The sequence below is a fragment of the Phyllostomus hastatus genome, unplaced genomic scaffold, assembly GCF_019186645.2.
Source record: "Phyllostomus hastatus isolate PE091 unplaced genomic scaffold, TTU_PhHast_1.1 phas_scaffold_93, whole genome shotgun sequence".
NCBI lineage: Eukaryota > Metazoa > Chordata > Mammalia > Chiroptera > Phyllostomidae > Phyllostomus > Phyllostomus hastatus.
The window spans coordinates 46397589-46417991 of record NW_025334042.1 but is presented as its reverse complement, the minus strand read 5'-3'; the positions used below and the strand labels follow the sequence as shown (position 1 = coordinate 46417991).

Sequence of the window (20403 nt, the reverse complement as noted above, 5' to 3'; positions counted from 1 at the left end):
AAGTAGACACAAAGTGTAGGGAATGAAGTGCTCCCAAATAAAATATTTTCAGATTGATTTGTCAAAATATCTAGTTACAATATTCTCTGACAATGTCCCTTCCAATTTTTAAAAAGATCACCTATCTATATTTTTTAGCATTTCCTGTCTTATCATTCTATTTGTTAAAGTTTAAGGTTTTTATTTGTATTTTTTATTATATTTTAATGACTCTTCTAATACAGTTGTCTCGATTTTTCCATCTTGCCCCCCTCCACCCAGCACACCCTACTCCCTCAGGCTATCGCCCCTCCTTTGTTCATGTCTGTGGGTCATGTATATAAGTTCTTTGGCAACTCTATTTTTTATACTTGCTCTTAACACCCCCCTACTTATTCTATAACTACAAATTTGTACTTCTTAATCCCTTCACCTTTTCTCCCATTCCCCTACATCCCCCACCCAGCTGTCCACCAACCCAATGTTCTCCATATCTGTGATTCTTTTTCTGTCCTGGTTGTTCGCTTAGTTGTTATTTTTTTAGATTCAGTTGTTGATAGCTATATATTTATTAACATTGTATGTTCATAATTTCAATCTATTTCTTAAATAAGTCCCTTTAACATTTCATATAATAATGATTTGGTAGTGATGAACTCTTTTACTTCTGCCTTGTCGGGGAAGCATGATATCTGTCCTTCAATTCTAAATGATAGCTTTCCTGGGTAGAGTAATCTTGGTTGTAGGTCATTCCTTTTCATGACTTTGAACACCTCTTGCCAATCCCTTCTAGCCTACAAAGTTTCTTTTGAGAAATCAGCTGACAGACTTATGGGAGCTCCTTTGTAGGTAATTATCTGCTTTTCTCTTGCTGCTTTTAAGGTTCTTTCTTTATCTTCAACTTTTGGCATTTTAATTATGATGTGTCTTGGTGTGGTCCTCTTTGTGTGCATCTTGTTTGAGACTGTTTTGTGTTACCTGTCTCACCACCATCATTGCTCCAATCTAATCATCACAACACCTGATATCTATAACCCTTGAGCCCTGCCAAGGATTTGTAAGATCAACCAGCATATGTCTATTTGGTACCACTCACCCCAAATTAGATTTCCACAGGTACTTGAGTATTTTATCCTTTCTGTTACGTTATTTACCATTCTGTCTGTTTTCAGTCTTCAGTGCATTACGGCTAATATTTGTCCTATAAGCTTTATCAAACATGATGTTTGCATTTCTGTTTCTTGTTGTTTTTGTTTGGGGTTGGTCTTTAAGGATAAAGGGGATAAAAAATGGTTTTTACAACAAAACTATATGTCACTCTCAGTTATATCCTAGGAAACAATTTTAGCAATATGCTAATAAATTAAAACAGATGGCTGCCAAAGGCTTGTAAACCAAGACTTCCATTCCTATTATTCCACTTAAACAGTTAATACTAGCTAACCAATAATTTCCAGGTTGCTAAAATCAATGGATATTTTTCAGTTTTTATCTTAACTTGCTTTCAGCAATGATAGACATTGTTTATAATTCTGCCTAATTTAAAACACTGTCTTCCACTCTGGCTGGTGCAGCTCAGTGGATTGAGTGCAGGCCTGCGAACCAAAGGGTCGCCAGTTCAATTTCCAGTCAGAGTGCATGTCTGGGTTGCAGGCCAGGTGCCCAGTTTGGAGTGCACAAGAGGTAACCACACATTGATGTTTCTCTCCCTCTCTTTCTCTCTCCCTTCCCCACTCTAAAAAATAAAATCTTAAAAAAAAACTCATTCTAAAAAAAAGCCACTATGTGAGTTAATGCATGTGTTAATTAACTTGATTGTGGTAATCATTTCATAATGTATATGTATATCAAATCATCACATTTCACACTTTAAATATATAGTTTTGTTAATTATAGCTCAATAAAACTTCTATTATCATATATGTACCAATAATACAAAGTTGTATCCCTTGCCAAAACTTCTACTGAGCTTTACTTCTACTTGACATCTTCATTTGAATATTTTAAAGGCATCACTCAATATTTCCAAAATAAATTAATCTGGTAGCCCTAACTTTGGAGACCACCATTCAACCATGAGTGTAATATAAAATCTATAGCTTTGGTTCCGTCTCATTTGACATAAAAAATCCATCACCAACTTTTGTCCCTTTTTTCAATTTTCTAAGTTTTTCTCCATTTTATCCACTGTTCTCTAACTCCATTGCCTTGCTCACCTGCATGCTACAATCTCCCACCTGGTGACCTGTAATCATTCTTCCTTCCCCTCCAAATCCTTCTCCAGGATGAGTCTGCAGTCAGAGTAAGCTTTTTGAACCATATGTGTGATGATATAATAATCTTCTGCCAGCCTCAGCTTTAAAACTCCCAAGAGCTACTACCATCGAGACTAAAATTCTGCAGGTGGCCATCAAGGCTGGCATGATCTGGTCCCGTCCTCCCTCTCCAGACACATCTCAGATCTCACTCTCCCCTCTGTTCCCTACTGCAGAATTGCCACTTCTGTCTGTCCTTCCTGCTCCTTCCCTCCAGAGCATGTATTCTCTTCCATGCTCTAGCATGTTCTCCACGTTCCGCCTTCTCTTTGCCTAGTTAATGCCTACCCAGATCCCTTTGTTATAAACTTGCATGGAATCATGTTCATTTCCTTCTAAATTCTTATAATTACACATTCATTAATGTATTTATTTGATGTATAGTCCCATTTTCTTTAGATCTACACTAACACAGTACTCACAAGCCACATGCAGTTGTCTAAATCTAAATTAATTAAAATTAAATAAAATTTAAAATTACGTTTTAGTCACACTAACCCATTTTCTACATTGAAAAATGTCTTCCTGTCATAATCAAAAATTGATTTATATGAAAAAGTTTAAGGATTTGTATAAGTTTTATACTTTTATCCCAAGTTGTCAGATAATGTGACAGGATTATTTATGAGTTAAGTGCATAATGTATGTTAAGTCACCTATTGTGGTATATGGCAATAAAGAGGAACAAATGCAAACTCCTTCATTTATTATTTTATTCAAAGAGGTGATTTTGTTCTATCTCCCTCATGACAACCTTCTAAAAATGAATTATCAAAAAAAAATATGATTTCATAAGTAGCTGCTCTTTTCACAAGTAGTGAAAGCAGAAGCTCCATCTAAAAGGAACGATAATGGTGAATCTATCATAATGTATCATCTGATGGCTTGTGAACATTAATGATATCTAAGTCTTATTCTTCATTTAAATGCCAATAATTCTGTATCTTGATATACTCAAGACTCAGTCTGTTCTCTATCTATACAGTGAGGAGTGGTATATCCAAGTAATCTTCCCTAAGGTGTTTCAATATGGAAAATTAAGCACAGTTTCTCCTAAAAATCACCTGCTTCTTCTTTATTTGTATCTAAAATAAACCAAGTGTCACTTCCAGAAAGATAGAGCATACACACTTTTTCCTATTCTTTCCACTACATACAACTAAGAGCCCCAGACATAAGAAGGCTGTGAAAGCTGGAGAGAATAAGACAGTTGAGATAGGAAGGGACCCAGGGACCCAGAAACAACCTAATGGCAAGTTCTCTAGATTTTTTTTCTTTTTGTTTGTGGCAGGGTGGGGGTAGTTTATAAACCTCTGACTTGTAGCTGAAAAATGCAGCAACACAAAAATACCAACAGACACAAATGAAAAAAGCCCCAACAAAAGCCTATTCTCTCCTGCCAAATGACCCAGAAACAGCCTAGCAAGACAGAAAACATTTAGACAATAGCCACTCTACTAGTCAAACACCATGGAAAAAACTATGACCCAAGTGGGGAACTAAGATTTCCACAGCTGTATGTAACAAGGTGCCCCAGTCCTCTGCCGGAGTAGTGCCAGAGAGGGTCAAGTGGGAACTGGAGTCTTCATCTTCACCTAGCAGCTTGAGTGTCCCTAACCCACAGCATCAATGGAGACTAGGAGAGGAGTCTGTACCTCACCCCACGTCACTCAATGAAGAAGCACTCTCCTTCCTACACTGGGGTGATACCAATATAGACCACATGAGAAGCAATAACAAGGCACTCTTACTCTTCCCAGACAGTGTAGGATTAGAAGCGGTCTAGTGGGGTGCCAGGATTCCATTCCTTACCCAGCAATGATGAGGAATCCCTCCCTGTTGAGCAGGAGACATGTATTTCTGCCCAGCCCAGCACTATTGCAGTGCCTCTATCTTTCTCCTGCTGGAGTGGTATCAGAGGAAGCCAGCTAAGACAGAAGAGCTACATAAAATTCAGCATCTCATAATATATCCTTGCATAATATATCCTCAGCATCTCAAAAAAATATCCTTGTTCAATGAAAATACTCACTTGTCAAACCAAGAATCAGGAAAATCTCAACTTGAATGAAAAAGATTATTGGTAGATGCCAGAATGAAAATAACAGGGATGTTAGAATTATCTGCAAAGATTTTAAAGCAGTCATCATAAAAATGCTTCCATGACCAATTATAAGCATGCTTAAAACAAATGAAAAAAATAGAAAATCTCAGCAAGAAAAAGTGTCAGCAAAAATTGAAATGTATAAAATAAAAGAAAATTTTAGGACTGAAAATTATAATAATCAAAATTTTAAAACTTAATGGATGGACTCAACAGCAGATGGAGAAAGACCAATGAACTTGAAGACAGAAAAACAGAAATTACCCCATCCAAATAGAGAGAGAAAATGGGTGAGGGGGAAATCAACAGAGCTCAGGGGCCCCTGAGACTATAACAAAGGCCTAATATGTGTGTCATCCAAGGAGAGGAGAACAGGGCAGGCCTGAGAAACAACTCAAAGAAATAGCGACTGAAAATGTCTCACCCTGGTAAAAAATAAATAAACACATAAACCTTAAGATTTAAAAAGACAAGCGAAGTCCAATGAAAATAAACCCAAAGAAATTCACATCAAGACACATAACAGTTAAATATCTGATAATATAGACAGAGGAAAGATCTGGAAAACAGTGAGAGAAACAACCTTTCTCCAGAGGGAAACAATATAAATGGCAGGAGAAAACATCAAACGTGAAAGACAGCAGGAAGTAGCACAATCTTTTTTAAGAAGTGAAGGAAAAGCATTGTCAATTCTGATTTTTATATAGAAAAAGTTTATCTCACCTACTAATTTCCAGAAACTGTGAATGTGTTACATTACAAAGCAAAGGGGAATTAAAGTTGCCAATCAAATGACCTTGAAGCAGAGGTGTCCAACCTTGTGGCATCTCTGGGCCACACAGAAAGAAGAGTTGTCTTGGGCCACACATTAAATACATTGCAACACATAATCACACACACACACACACACACACACAAAATCTCATAATGTTTTAAATAAATTTACAATTTTGTGTTGGGCTGCACTCTGGACAGCCATCCTGAGCTGCATGCAGCTCGCAGGCCGCGGGTTGGACGCCCCTGATGGGGATTATCCTGGATGATCCAGGCACTAGCCAAACGTCCTCGTGTGTGGACGAAGGAGGCAGTAGAGTCCGTGTCAGTGGCTCTGTGGTACAGTGTGAGAATCAACCAGCCACTGCTGGATTCGAAGTTGAAAGAAAGCCAAGGAAAGAGGGACAGAAAATGGATTCTTCCATAAAGCCTCCCACAAGGAAACTCGGCCTGCTGACACAAGGCTTTTAACCCAGTGAGATGCCTTTCAGTCTTCTGAACTACAAAACTCTAAAAATAACAGGTCTGTGTTGCCTTAAGCTCCTAAATTTGTGGAAAACTGTTATTTCAGGCCTAGAAAAACTAATATACTTTCCATAGGTTCATTTCATGCTTTCCTATGACCATGAAGCACTGGAGCCTGGTTACAAAGTCTCCGTCAAAGAGGAATAACAGGATTACTGGTACTAACACAAGGCAACAAAGGAGTCTGTGGTCACATGAAATAAAAACCCGTCTCAAAATTCATTTCAAATATGCATTTATTGATCCTGTGTTCAATGGAATGTGGTTAGGAAATGTGCACCCTCTGTCTGTGGACCATTCTCGTCACTGTGTGCATCTTCGGCCGCATGTATTCTGTGGCTCACTAGTGTTTTCCAATTACTCAAACTTTTATGATGGAATAGTAGGCGTCTGCAGAAGCTCAGAATCTTCTTAGAAAGCTGTGGCTAACAGAGCAAAGATCACAGTAGATGGACAATCTGCTTTATTTTCTAAAATAAAAAATAAAATTGAAAAACAGGCATTACAACAGAAAGAAGAGAACCTGGTGTGCTCAAAAGTTGAGGCTCATCTTTCCCACTTCCTTCTCTGCCCTTGGGCATGTGACTAAATTTCTTTAAGGTCTAATTGCTTATTCTCTCTCTCTCTCTCTCTCTCTCTCTCTCTCTCTCTCTCTCTCTCTCTCTCTCTCTCTCTCTGCCTTAAGTGAGATATTTCTACACAGTCTAGCTGTCCATTTGACTGCACAAAGAAACCATGTTAGTGAATCCTAAAAAAGCCAAGAACGAGGCTAAGTATCAAAACTGGTACCTCCTGATTCAGAGCTCCTAGGCTTTACAGTTTTTAACTGAATTATATGTTCTATGCTCGGGGAAATCCGATGCCTTTTCTGCAGGCGCTCCCTTTAAAAGATTCCATGGGTTGAACTGAAATCCACATCCTAAAGAAATGGGAAGAGAGAAATCCCAGAAAAATCGAGGGAGAGAAATTGTGTATCCTATGCCTGTTTGATTACTAAAATTCCAGACAATTAGACTGGGAAGCTAAACATCAGAGAGACAAGAGGTTGTCTTTAACCTTCATTATTAGATTTTATAGCTGGTCTCAGCATCCTGGAAGGCTTTTAAGTTTGGGATTCTTACCCACTGGCCTGAAACCAGCATTGAAAATGGTGTCAAATCCTTAATAAGATATCACGGGCAGGAGAGAAGACACTTACACATAAGCTTTGAGATGAACTCGTCGCTTTCTCTGGAGGTGTTGGGCTCCTCTGCAATTGAGGAAAAAAAATGGTTTTTATCCATTTGCAGTAAGTGCTACTCACAGTGTGTCTAGCATTCAGCTAACAGCCTCAAGCAGCCCTAGTAAACGGGGACTCTACCAACTCTGTGGCACCAAAACCACCCTTCTCCTACCCACCACGCCTCTGCCAGGCCTGAAGTCCTGCCTATGGGAATATAAGGCAAACACACTCCAGCAGCATTTGAGTAAAGGGCTGGTCTCCACTCACACCTGGCAGTCCCTGAGAGGAACACAAGGACCGGCCATGTCTTCATGTGCAACAGCCCTATCCTGTCTTCTCCCCAAAAGACGATGCAGCTAAGCTAGCATGTGCCTGCCGAGAGCGGTGTAATTGTGGGCAGAGGACCGCCCCCTGCACCGCCCCCACCAAGCCCCACTTGTTGACTCTGTCCTAAAAAGCCTGGAAGAAAAAAAAAATCCCTCAAAGACCAAGAACAGGAAAAATATTTGAAGATCTTTGTTCTTACCTAACTCTCCAGTCAGGACCTCTTCAAAATCCACATAATCATCAGTGCCACTTGCTAGAAATAAGGACGTCATTTTCTTAATTTTAAAGGTTAAAACCTCCATGAATTTTCTCTTCCTATTAAACACCAAAGCTTCTCAATCTAAACATATTATCAGATCATACATTGTATACCTTAAACATATACAATGTTATATGTCAATTATACCTCAATGAAACTGGAAAAAATAAACAACTACATTACAATAAAGAACAAACAAAAAGCACTTCTCAGTTCATTGGTAATTGCCATGGCCAGAAATCATCTCTTGATGAGCAGTCTGTGGGGTCCAATTCTTTTACTTAGCTCTTTTATTTAGAGCTGGGGTCCAGCTCTTTGTCATTCTAGCAGAAATGACAAGATGGATCTGGACCACAAGGCTGTGTCTTGCACTTATAGTCCAAACATGAGAATTTTCCTAGTGCTGGGGGTAAAAGGCATGGGGGTAAAAATGGGAGGGTTAGGGTGAGGTACAGCATTAGCTTTTATTAACTCATTAATCAACAACTACAGGATGGGCAGTTGGGGCACAATACTGAGACAGAGCTTCATTTCGAAAATGAGGTGCATTCTGTGAGGAAGATAAAAGTAGTGGAAAAGAATTTGAAGCCAGAGAACCAACCCTTCTTTTAACAGGCTCCGCAGCCACCACTAAAATACAATTTCTAGATTCCTGCAACTACTACCTACATTTCCCCAATACATTTAGGGCAGCGCTGGAATGTAGTAAATCTCAACGAATGTTAGCTATTATTTGTAGATGTAAGAATCAGATTGTTTCAAATTTGTTTTTGTAGGTAAGGCCCAGGGCACATTCTTAGCAAAAATAGAGGCACCCCCATGATTTATTGGGTTTTGTTGATTGTGGCAGAGGCATCGAAATCTTGTGACTCTGTGGCTAAGGGGCAGGCAGAACAATGAAAGACGATGAAGGCCTGACAGAGAGATGAGCAGAGATAGGGCCAATGCTTCATTTATGAAGCTTTCAAATCCCTTTTCCTTCTGTTCAGCCTAAATTCAAATAAGATTCACACTTACATAATCTTCATTCATAAAGTTCCCTGTGTAAATTGAATTGTAATCAACTGGAAAAGAAAAGGAAACTGCTAACCCCCTTCTTGCTACCACATCCATCAACTGCTTGGAGACCGAGGAACTCATCCTCTTTAGAGAAGCCCAGCAGAATGGTCCTGGACACCCAGGCAGGGTGGCCACCTAGCTGGAACTTGTTGGAATTCAAATGGTTCCATCTCCTGACACTCAGAAAATGCTTCAATTTTCCTCCAGTTTCAAAGAACTTTTGACAAAGTTTAGTTCACCTCACAGAACAAAGCAACAAGGTATCTCCAAATGTATAAGTTATCAGGGGACATTCCTATACAATGAGCTATCAATAAGGATATGGAGGCAGGGAGAAATTTCTGCATTTTTGAAGACATGGATTTTTACCTGTGGCCCCGTCAGTGATTTCTTCCATAAAGCTGGTGATATTTGATTCCACATCAGCAAAAAATTCTAGGAAAACAAAATGGGAAGTGGGCATGGTCACACCTTATGCTGGGAATCCAGTACGCTGAAAGAAAACAGCCCTTCCCCCAGACGTGCCAAAGATGGGAGCCCACCAACTCTGGCCCAGTAGTCCTCTGAAGTCAGAACCCTTACTTACTCAAAATCTGTGCAGCCTTCAAATTAGCATCAGTGGTCCCCTCGACAGCACCAACAGGGAGAAGGTCAATGGTCATCTCTACAGTAGGAGTGGAGTCAAGGTCATCGGTTGACACCGCAGTACCAGTGAGGTGAAGGCTAGTGTTCAACTTAAGAGCATTAGCAGGGTCAAGGTCAACAGCTGGCACTTCAGCACCAGTGACGTAAAGGCCAGTGTTCAACTTAAGAGCATCAGTGGGGTCAAGGACAACGGGTGACGATACAGCATCCATGGGGCCAAGGTTAATGAACAGCTCTACAACATCAGTGAGGTCGAGGCCAGTGGTTGACTCTGAATCAGCAGCTGGCTTTAGTTCAGCCTCTAACTTCAGGTCACCGAAAACATCTGCATCATTGATGATGTCTAGGGGAAAAAAATGGCTCAAACACTAGAAAGCAAGAGTATCTCCACTACCTCCACACCCTTCCCATTCCCAGTGAGAACTTCTCTGAGGAAAACACAGCCATAACCTCATAGAATGAATCAAATGTGGTCTCACCACAAGTCTCTCTTTAACCAACTGCTAGAAAGTCCAGAGTACTGCCACCAGGAAGATGCTGTGTGTCCCCTATGTCACCCTCCCTGAAGGGTCGGTTGAGGAAGAAACATTTGATATTGTGTCTCTAAATGTAAATTAGACAGACTGGAACAGAATAAACATTCCAAAGACGACTCCTCTATAATCCTTCCAAGGTTTCTGAAAACTTAAAACAAAAACAAAGAGGAGCAAGAAGCAAGGGAAATAGCTATTCCCAAGGCACCTATCAAGAATATAACAGAGGGATGAGAAGGTCGAAGAGGTGAAAGGGGGGCCCAAAGTGGTGGAAAGGCTTGACTGGGGTGGCAAATACAATACACAGATGGTGTATTATGGAATAGCATACCGGAAACCTATATCATTTTATTAACTGTTGTCACCCTAATTCAATTTTTAAAAAAAGAATGGAATGAACTCTATAATGGGCTCCTCCTATCATTTGTTCATTAAATATCCAGGATTTCACCTTCCACAGTGCCCCATCAATGGCCCAGTCCAGACGGCTGGGTGCTTGCTGACCCTATAAGCCCCCAACCATGCAAGCCTGATGAGGGCACAGCCAGGAGCTCCTTGGGTGACCGTGGAAGACACAGTCATCATGGTGGCCTGGTTCAACAGGTTAGGGGCATCCTGCCTACGTGGCCAGAGTCATCAGCTGTTTCATTTAGTCACGTCACTTTATTATTCATTCACATACAATAAAAAACCCAATCCTAGTCACTGATAGAATGAGAGCTACCAGAGGGAGAAGCAGGAGAAGAATGGGGAAAGTAACGATTTTAAAGCAAATGAGTGAACAGCTGTCCTCCTAAGAACTAAACAGGAAGGACTAGAAAAGAAAGCCTTGGGGTGGGGGTTGGGAAAGCTTCCTTTCTCTAGTCCAGGAAGACACCTTCTTTCCTTTCCTGGTGTGATTCACAAATTTCCATTCCAGACATTGGTCTCCATAGCGCGTGTGACCGAGCTGGATGCTAAAGCACTTTGAAATTTACTCTGCTGTGAAATGAGGATACATCCTAAAACCTTTTAACATGCACTAACTAAAGCATCTTTAGCACCCAATAGTGAAGGAGAACACAGATAATCCTCGGCAGCTCTCTAATCACCTACCCTAATCCCATCTGGCTCAGGCTTTTTAACCTTTATGATGTCAATTCAAACACACAACCCAAATCTGAGCTTAGCCACTCCATTATCCAAGGCCTCAGAGTTCAGCCTCCTATCCCCACCAAGTCCATAAGGCTTTTACCCATTTCACATTACACTGTTTATTACATATCTTTCGCTCTCTCCGCCACCACCCCCCTGGTCCCCTCTCCCCCATACACAGGCACGCACACCATGAGAGGATTTTAGCCCCATTCTCCAAAAGACTTCCCTGTGGTCCACTTACCTGGAAGTGTCAAGGGGAGAGCTTCAGCCAAGATGAGCCAGGTAGAGAGGACGAGGACCTCCCTGATCATGGTGCGGGCGGTGGAGGACAGGACACCGGAGAAGGTGAGCAGGCAGGTTGCAGGTCTTCAATGTACTGAACTGAGAGCTCCGCTCAGCTTTTATAGAACAACAGCCTTAGGTTCCTGAAGGCAGCATTCCTAGGTGATTATGGAAGAAAAAAAAAAAGGCAAGCCTCACCTGCCCGCACACAATGAGAATGCCCCTGGAGCAAGGACCTGGGGAGGGAGAAGAAAGGAGGAGGTTGGAGGAAAATTCTGATAAGGTCCTAGGTTATGTTGCCATTAGCACCTATTATCTGCTTTTCAAAGCACAGGAGAGAAATTCTAGTTCCACTAGCTAACAGAGAGCTCCTTTCCTAGACCGAGGGTACAAGTTTGTCATCTAGCCTGGAGCCAAATACTGCTTTACATACTGAGCTTCTGAAATGCTACTTTGTGTCAGAATACCGGGTGAGAATGATGGCCAGACTCTGCTGGCTACTTAGACTGTAAGGGCGAGTCCTGCTGCAGTCTTCTAACCCAAGCTGGTCTCTCTCAAAGAGAATTGTTGAAGAGAATTATTACTCCTACTATTAGTCCCACAATAAAGCAGGTCTATCTAAACTGATAAGATTTCACAGTGCTATTATTGTGTTTGATTTCCACCATGATCCTATAAGGGAGTCATTATTACCCCATTTTCCTGATGAGGAACCTAGGCCAAGAGATTCAATGGCTCCAGACTCACCTGAAGATTTTCACATTCTGCATTAACATGAAGTACTTCTTGTCTGTGTAGACTTGGCTCCTGCTATTGACTTCCCTGTCCTCTAGGGGGCCAGGATCAAGCTGCAGTGCGTCGCTGGTTGACGCACAGACTCTAATCCTCACAGTAGATGTAAAACAGGCTAATATGCAAGAGGGACTAGCTCACATAAATGAGCCTCTGAGTTCAATTAAGAGTCACGACCGTTACCTGGAAAGCAGGTGTTTAACATGTATACACAACTTCCATCACAAAGTCCTGCTGATTCTTGTACGTCCAAACCCACAGGGTTGGCAACGTCATTGAGAGAAAGTTCTCAGCAATAATAACAGCCAACATTTATAATATGCTTAACTAAGTGCTACAGGTATACATTATTTTATCCAATACCAACCCTAATAGGTAATCTTATTACTCTGCTTTTTTAGATGAGGCAACCACGGCACAGGAAATTTAGGGAACTTGCAGAAGATCACGCAGTAAGTGTGGTGGAATCAGGAAGCGTACCAGTGGGCAGTGTGATGCTCGGGCCTCTGCTTTCAGCCACTGAACTGTTTTTCCCCCCGAACCCAGTTATCTCCCTGACCTCCTCACCACCTGCTTTGTTCTGCGAAGTGTGGCGCTGTGCAGATTTCGCCCTAAAGGCAGGGCTAGGGCACCTGCAGAGAGGCCACGGTGGGGAAAATAAGGATGGGAAAGTGGGAGAGGAGAAGCCTGAGGAAGGAGAAACACCTGTAAAATTTAAGACAGGCCCTGACTGGTGTGGCTCAGTAGATTGAGCACCAGCCTGCAAACCAAAGGGTCGCTGGTTTGATTCCCAGTCTAGGGCACATGCCTGGGTTGTGGACCAGGTCCCCAGTAAGGGGTGTGCAAGAGGCAACCACACATTGACTTCTCTCCCTCTCTTTCTCCTACCCTTCCCCTATGTCTGTAAATAAATAAATAAATAAATAAATACAGTGTCTTCTAGTAATGCCAGGGAAAGTTCCCATTGCCACGCTGAGAACTGATTGAGCTGAAGAAGAAGCTTCAGGCCTCCCAGCAAAGCCTACAAAGATCTCTGTGTCCGGGTTTCCCATAGATAGTCAGATGACAAAGAAAACCTCAGCCATAGCCATCAAATTTGAGTCAAGTAAACCTGAGGAAACTCTTCCAACTCTTGCTCCAAAAACCCTTTGAGTAGCAGCAGCTTTTAATAAAGACAAAGATAGCAAACCAGAGGAAATGCCTCCAGAAGCAAAGATGAGGGTGAAGAATATTGGAAGGGATACACCAACATCAGCAGGACCACACTCCTTCAATACAGGGAAACATGGATTTTTGATAACCAGAAGCTATGGGAACGAAATACAAAATCTCATCTTGGAAACGGCCATGACCAAGACAACTAAGAGATGTGTTTTGAAATCAGGGTGCGGGGTGGGTGTAAAGTGAAAAGGAAGACTTTCCTTTTGAAAGACTGGTATGAGACTATGTTGACCACACATACTTTGTCAGAGCTATGTGTTGTGGGAAGGGTTGTATTTTTGTATTGTATGTGAATTCCTTTTTAATGTGACAGTTAAACACATTTTTAAGGCATAATCATGAGTAAAAGAAAAATGCAGTCTAATGATTCCCTTGAAAACTCCAATGTTAAATTTGCAGGCAGCTTCAGACCATCTTAATGGTGGTAACTCCAGCTCTTCAAACGGTTGTCACTCAGCTCTTTTAGTAAGTAATACCTCCAGAGAAGCAGCCTCTATGTATTCCTAACACTGTGTTCACTTGCATTTAAGTTTAGAATAAACCCCGGAAACAACAGAATGTACAGAGAACTATTAGTTCTTCCTTACTGGATTTAATCACATCAAGATACATGAATTTAACTTGCGTTAAGGCAAGCAAACTTTTCGTTTTTGTCCATTTTACTGTTTATGTTAAAATGGCATCCATCTCCTGCATATTCTTTTCTTGACTCAGATATTAACTTATGGTCAGGAGGAGAGAAAGAAACAAGTGAGATGAATGTTTTTACTAAAATACCAATAAATTTGTCACACTAAAAAAAAAGCCAAGGGAAAACACACACATTAGAAAACATTTTGTTTTACTGGAAGCGGAATTTTCTTGGCAAGCCTTGTGCAATGGAGTGTAACCCAAACACAATAGTCGGGAGTTTGGAAAGCAAGAAGCTCATGAAAAACTGGCAGGCAGAAAACATGAGCAAACAACAGAACTCAAACGAGACAAGAATAGAGTAAGTCATGGGCCAGTGGAAGAAGCGGGAATTTTATCCGCATGGGTGACAGTATGAGAATGTTTCCTACACCAGAAAAGTGCAAGAACGAACTTTCGAATGTGCAGTGTAGAATCTCTGAACTCGGGGGAGGGCTGGTCTTAGGAGTTAAGGTACTGAAGGGGCAGAAACGACAACTTCCTCTAGAGAAGTTTTGTTTTGCAGCTCAACCACCTGAAAATACAGTAGGCACCACTTTAGACAGTACCAAAGATCCTGGTACCATTTTATGTGCCTCAGTTTCCCCCAGGGTCAGAGAAGGAGCTGCTGCTTCATGACCTCTATATTGAAATATGGGAGCAATTTGGTCACCCTTCATGAAGATGCGTTACTCTTTCTCGCCACCTAAGAATCAATATTTATTAGGTAATTGACATAGTGGGTCTCAGAGAGGAACCAGCCCAATCTTCTAGTGTTAGAGAAAGGCAGTTTATACCAAGATACTAAAATACTAAGCGATCCACTTCTGCATATTTATCCAAAGAAACCCAAAACACTAATTCAAAAAGACATATGCATCATATGCATTATTTATGATAACCGAGATATGGAAGCAACCTAAGCGCCCATCAAAAGATGAATGGGTAAGGAAGTGGTACATTTATACACGTACAATAGACTATGACTCAGCCATAAAAAAGAATAATAACTTGCCATCTGCAACAGCATGGATGTACCTAGACGTATTGTGCTGAGTGAAATAAGTCAGACACAGGAAGACAAATGCCAGATGATTTCATTTAAATGTGGAGTCTAAAACAAAACAAAATAAATGAGCAAACACAACAGAAACAAAAACTCAGAAATAGGGAACACTTTGACTGTTGCCAGATGGGAGGCAGGTTGGGAGATGGGTGGAAAAGGTGAAGGATTAAGGAGTACAAATTGGTGGTTACAGAACAGTCACTGACACGTGCAGTGTAGCATAGGGAATACAGTCAATAATACTGTAATAACTATGGATGGTGTCAGATGGGTACTAGATTTATCAGACTGATCACATAAGCTATATAAATGTCTTATCACTATGTTGTAAAAAAGTTCATAGTACATGATTTCATTTTTGTAAAACCATAGACAAAGCAAATTGATGTCTGGTGACAGAAAGGGCGTTAGTATGTTTGGGGATGGTGGGGTGGCATGGGAGCAGGAGGGAGGTAGGGAGAAGTGGGGATGATCACAAAGGAACACTAGGAATCTTTTGGAGGTGATGGATATGTTCCTCACCTTAACTGTGGTGATGGTCGCATATATGTATGCATGTATCAAAGCTTATCAAATTGTACACTTTAAATGTGTGTGGTTTATTGTATGTCGATGAAACCTCAGTAAAGATATTTAAAATAAAAATTTAAGTGAAGTATAAAACAAAAACTTTGGGAGTAATAATTTAAAAAAATTTTAAAGAGCAAATTATTCCAGCAACATACACAGGGAGTCAAACCAGGAGCCGGTTCCTGAGTGGCAGTGAGAAGAGTGGAAAGTGGGTGAGGCAGGGATTTACAGAAGACCTGGGCAAGATGAGCTTGCCTAGTGGGAAGTCAGGTGCTTTAGGAGAATCTGGGTAGAAATACACCACAGGCAGCAAAAAACATGAGGCCAAAGTCCATGAGACTTTGGTTTATGATCATAATTTTTGCTCTAAGCATAACGTGAGGGTAGAAAAATAAAAATTTCTGTCTATCTTTTTAAGTTCAAATAAGAAGTTGTACAGTCCAGAAGCTAAGTCCATAAGTACATTGTTCCATATTTCATTGAACAAGCACTTTGTCCCGAAGGCAGATCAGTTCAGTTCAATTTGTCTCATTTCAGGAGGTGGCAATGCAGGCAGGCCCCCCAAAGTAGCTCTACACCAAGTGAGCAAGCAATGAGGTATTGAAGAAGAGGCATTTCTAGTGAAACAAAGGTTAATATTTAGAACAAATTAAAAATATGGTTTGTGATCCTGAAGGGCTGCCAGATTTCTAGATGTCAGACTTTGCATGTACACTGCCATTGAAATGTCACGAACGACGTCATCCGGCACTGCGAAAACCTTTTAAGTGGCTTACACAACTTCGGGCATGGACGTAGCCTGAGCTCAGGTCGCCAAGGAGAATTCCTGAGGTTCATACCCAATCATCAAGCTGCAGTTCATACGACCTCAGGAAAAAATGGCATTTTAGTGCTCAGTGATTCCAAGTCAAAGGATAGGAGAAAATTGAAAATGTTAGTTTGAAGAACTACAGCCAAATATTTGAGAAAACTAGAAAAAGTCCGGATCCAGTCCAGTTTTCTGGTGAAAAACAAAACCTCAGAGGCAATTAACTGAACTAAAGTCTAATACCCACAAGTATGCATTGTAGTTACTATTGAAACATAATTTTTCTTCTCTAAATCACCCTCACTTTTACCAAAGATAGCACAATTAAGACGAATTTATTGGCAAAATAAGTCTAGTTTTCCCAAATGTGGCCTGACTGTTTAAGTACAGCAACAATCACCATCGATCACATGGACTCCTCGAAGACTACTTTGCTGAAAGTTTTCATAAAGAATCTCCAGACTAAACATTTAAAAAAATTTTTTATTGATCCGAGAGACAGAGAGCGAGGGAAGGAGAGGGAGAGAGAGGTGCTGATTTGTTAGAAGCTGCCACCTTGGCATATCAGACGACACTCTAACCAAGTAAGCTACCCAGCCTGGACCAGGTGAAACTTTTTTTTTAATTGTTGTTCAAGTACAGTTTTCTGTCTTTTACTCCCATCCAAGGCCACCACCCCCCCGGCCAACCCTCCCCACCTCCCTCCCATTTCCAGCACCCCCTCCCCGGCCCCCAGTTTTTGTCCATGTGTCCTTGTTCCTGTAAATCCTTTCCCTTGTCCCCTGAAATTCCCTCCCCTCTCCCCCAGGTTAAACCTTTGACAGCGCCTGGAAGCTAAGAGGGCAAGCTGTGTACTCACCATCAGATTTTGCCTATAGTATGCTTAGATCTGGAGTAATTTCTCTCTTCTACAGGTTCTCAAAATATCCCAATGTTCCTATACCTAGTCAGGAATTGACCTTTCTTACTCACCTTGTAAGGTCGTTGGGAACCCAGTAAGCAAGGTACCAGGCCAATATTTCTATGGGGCTTCCATAAGTCCATCTTAATTCCTTCAAGCTGTCTGGTCATACTTGATTCTATACATGCCTCACTCACACATGACATTCTTGTCAAAGCCTTGGTATATAACCACTTTCCAATTGTGTCTTGCTATAAGGAAAACAAATTCTTACTGAACTTATGCAGATAACTATAATGCCATGACAATAAGAATATTCACTGAATGTTTCTAAAATCTAGAGGGGTTAAGTAGGGTGAAAAAAATAAATGTTACAATTCTGCTCACAATGGTATAATTTACCAAAATGCTCTAGGTCCTAGGTAGTTTAACAGAAACAAATTTTCTTATACTGGAAAACAAGATTTTTTAAAATCAGCCATATTCAAAACAAGAAGTCATGATCAGTTCATTTGACAAACAATGTTTAAAGGAGCTGGGTGAGTGGGGGACTAGACTTGGCCATGGGAGACTTTTCAGCAACTTGTGCTTTTTAGAAGCTCTCTGTTCCTTTTTTTCCCCTTTGACTTATTTGGTCTCAGGCAGCTGCAAACTGTTTACATTCCTGATCGTTCACAAAAGGGAATGGGGAATTGCCAAGGAGGCTTAAAAACTTCCCTATCAGACTTTGAAAACCAAACTTCCAATTTTGCCAAATTTCTGAGCATGGAGTTATTAAATTCTTTTAAAATATCCTTTCAGGTTTCAGCTAGGACAAACAGTAATTATTTCTGGCAGTGTTAAACAATGGTATGGACTTGATGGCATGTAAAGTTTATTACCTGCCAGAGTCATTCCCTCTAACAGTCAAATGCACATGTCCCAGGCAGGCAGAAAGCTAATGCCAAGTCCTTAAGACACAGGCATACATAGCTGCCCCTGGGAGAAAAAGGATCAACAACCTATTGGTCTGGATCAGGAAGGAAGGGACAATGTGAAATTTTATTTCCACCTTTCCTTGGGGTCAGGAAATATGGATAAACTTTCAAGGATCCTCCCTAGCCTAAAAAATTTGTTTTTTTTATTATGTCTCTTAGATCGGCCTTAGACCAAAGACTGAGGTGATAATTTCCCTGAGGGCCAGCAGCAGTGTGGTAGGACCCTGGCTGAAAATGGACTTTGGCCCACATTTCTGTCCGGCCACACTTGGAGGCTTGCAGCTTGATTACCCAGCCAAGTCCTTCGGACATAAAACTTTCAGGTTGTCGCTCTTCCCTTTTGGGCCGTCGCCGAAGTGCCAGCAGTCAAAGTGAAGTTCAGTCCCTTTGTGACTTCTGACCAGAACAGGAACCATAAAAGGCATTTCAATGTGCCTTCCCACACTGGCAGGAAGATTCTGTCTTCTCCTCCTTCCAAAGAACTGTGACAGAAGTACAATGTTTGACCTATGCCCACCCGAAAGGACAATGAAATGCAGGTTGTGGGAGGACACCGCAAAGGACAGCAAATTGGCAAAGCAGTCCAGCTTACAGGAAGAAATGTGTCCCCTACATTGAATGAGTGTAACAGGAGAAAGCTAATGGGACAACTGTCCATGTGGGCACTCACCCCAGCAAGGTGGTCATCACTACACTAAAACTGGATGAAGACCACAAAAAGATCCTTGAACATAAAGCAAATTCTCACCAAATGGGAAAGAAAAGGGCAAAATACAAGGAAGAAACAATTGAGAAGATGCAGGAATAATGTAATCTTATACACAACTTTCATTAAAAACTTGAAATGGGAAAAAAAAATTTTAGGTTGTCTCTAGCAAGATTTTTGTCACAGTTTTCTTCTTTTTTTTCTTAAGTGCTAGACAATTATACATTCAATGTCCTGATTTTTTATAGTATCTATAAATATCTGATGGCAAACAGGAATGGGTCTGAGTGGACTTTAATTTTTGTTCTAATTTCTCTCCTTTCCATCTTATTAAGGGAGTTTTAATGGCTAGTCATTATACCAATATGAGAGCTTTCTTCAAAAAAATTTTTGACTTAGAAGTTTTACCAGTTCGAAGGATCCATTATCTGGCCATTAATGGTAAGATCTACGGTGACTCAAACCAGTAATCCTTTTATGACCTAAGGAAGCAAGGGGCTTCCACAAGAGAGTGGAAAGGTTACAGCCCTCACAGATGCAAAAGTTCACTCCAGCCCTGAATGGTGTGGCTCAGTGCTTGAGTAACAGCCTGCAAATTAAAGGGTCGCTGGTTCGATTCCCAGTCTAGGGCACATGCCTGGGTTGCAGGCCAGGTCCCTAGTAGGGGGCTCATGAGAGGCAACCACACATTGATGTTTCTCTCCCTCTCTTTCTCCTTTTCCTTCTCTAAAAAACAAATAAATGAAATCTTTAAAAAAAAAGTTCACTCCATAGTGGTCCAGAAAGATCGGGCCCTGTCTTTAAACAGCTATTCCAAAACACAGGGAATCATGTGTTTTCCCCCCTTAAACAGAATCAGGTTTTAGATTCCCTGAACTTGGATCCACAGCCCACCAGACGCATATGCATCCTCAGCTGGTAGAGCTAATGACCGTCTCTACAAGGGATGGGATGAACAGAAAACAAGAGATTCAACACAGATCTTGACTCCAGTCATGTTTGCCCAAGAAAGTAGTTTCACCAATATTCCTTCCTGCCAATCTAAATTTAGAAAGGGAAAAAAATCTCAAAATGTTTGCTTCCACTGGATCCCACAGGCAGAGATCTGGGGGTGTGCCTACATGGTAAGAGCCATTACCTTCCTCCAGCCTGTGTTAGATGCCCCTGGATTGTATTTGCTGCCAGCTAAGGGGAACATGAGGGGTTCCAGCCGCAAATTTTCTTTTCTCCCAGCTGCCTTGCTAAAATCATGGAGGCAGAAAAATAAAATTTTTTTCTACTTTTCTAAGTTCTTCTGGTTGGACTAATAATCAAATTAACACAAGACAGATTGGCAGGAAAAAATAACCAAACTGATCACATATGTACATATAGGGGTTCCAAAAGAATATGAGACCCAAGGACAGGTTGGGCAGTTCAGGCTTACATGCCGTCCTGAACTAAGTGGGCAGCAGGGGGAAAGGTTGGTGCTTCATAGGGCAAGAAGGCAATTTACAAGGAGATGAAGAGTTAAAGGTTGGTAGACAAATGTT

The 20403-nt window shown here is 41.1% G+C and overlaps 1 long non-coding RNA gene and 1 pseudogene across 1 annotated transcript; one reads left to right on the top strand and one right to left on the bottom strand.

Annotated features, from left to right (window-relative positions):
* Window positions 1-6019: 6019 nt before the first annotated feature.
* LOC123812382 lies at window positions 6020-7501 on the bottom strand. The gene is made up of 3 exons (XR_006784594.1): window positions 7446-7501; window positions 6896-6946; window positions 6020-6167 (listed from the first exon to the last, which is right to left on the bottom strand). It is a non-coding gene; the product is annotated as an uncharacterized LOC123812382 (long non-coding RNA).
* Window positions 7502-14206: 6705 nt separating this feature from the next.
* Window positions 14207-18973, top strand: LOC123813092 (annotated as a pseudogene).
* Window positions 18974-20403: the final 1430 nt, after the last annotated feature.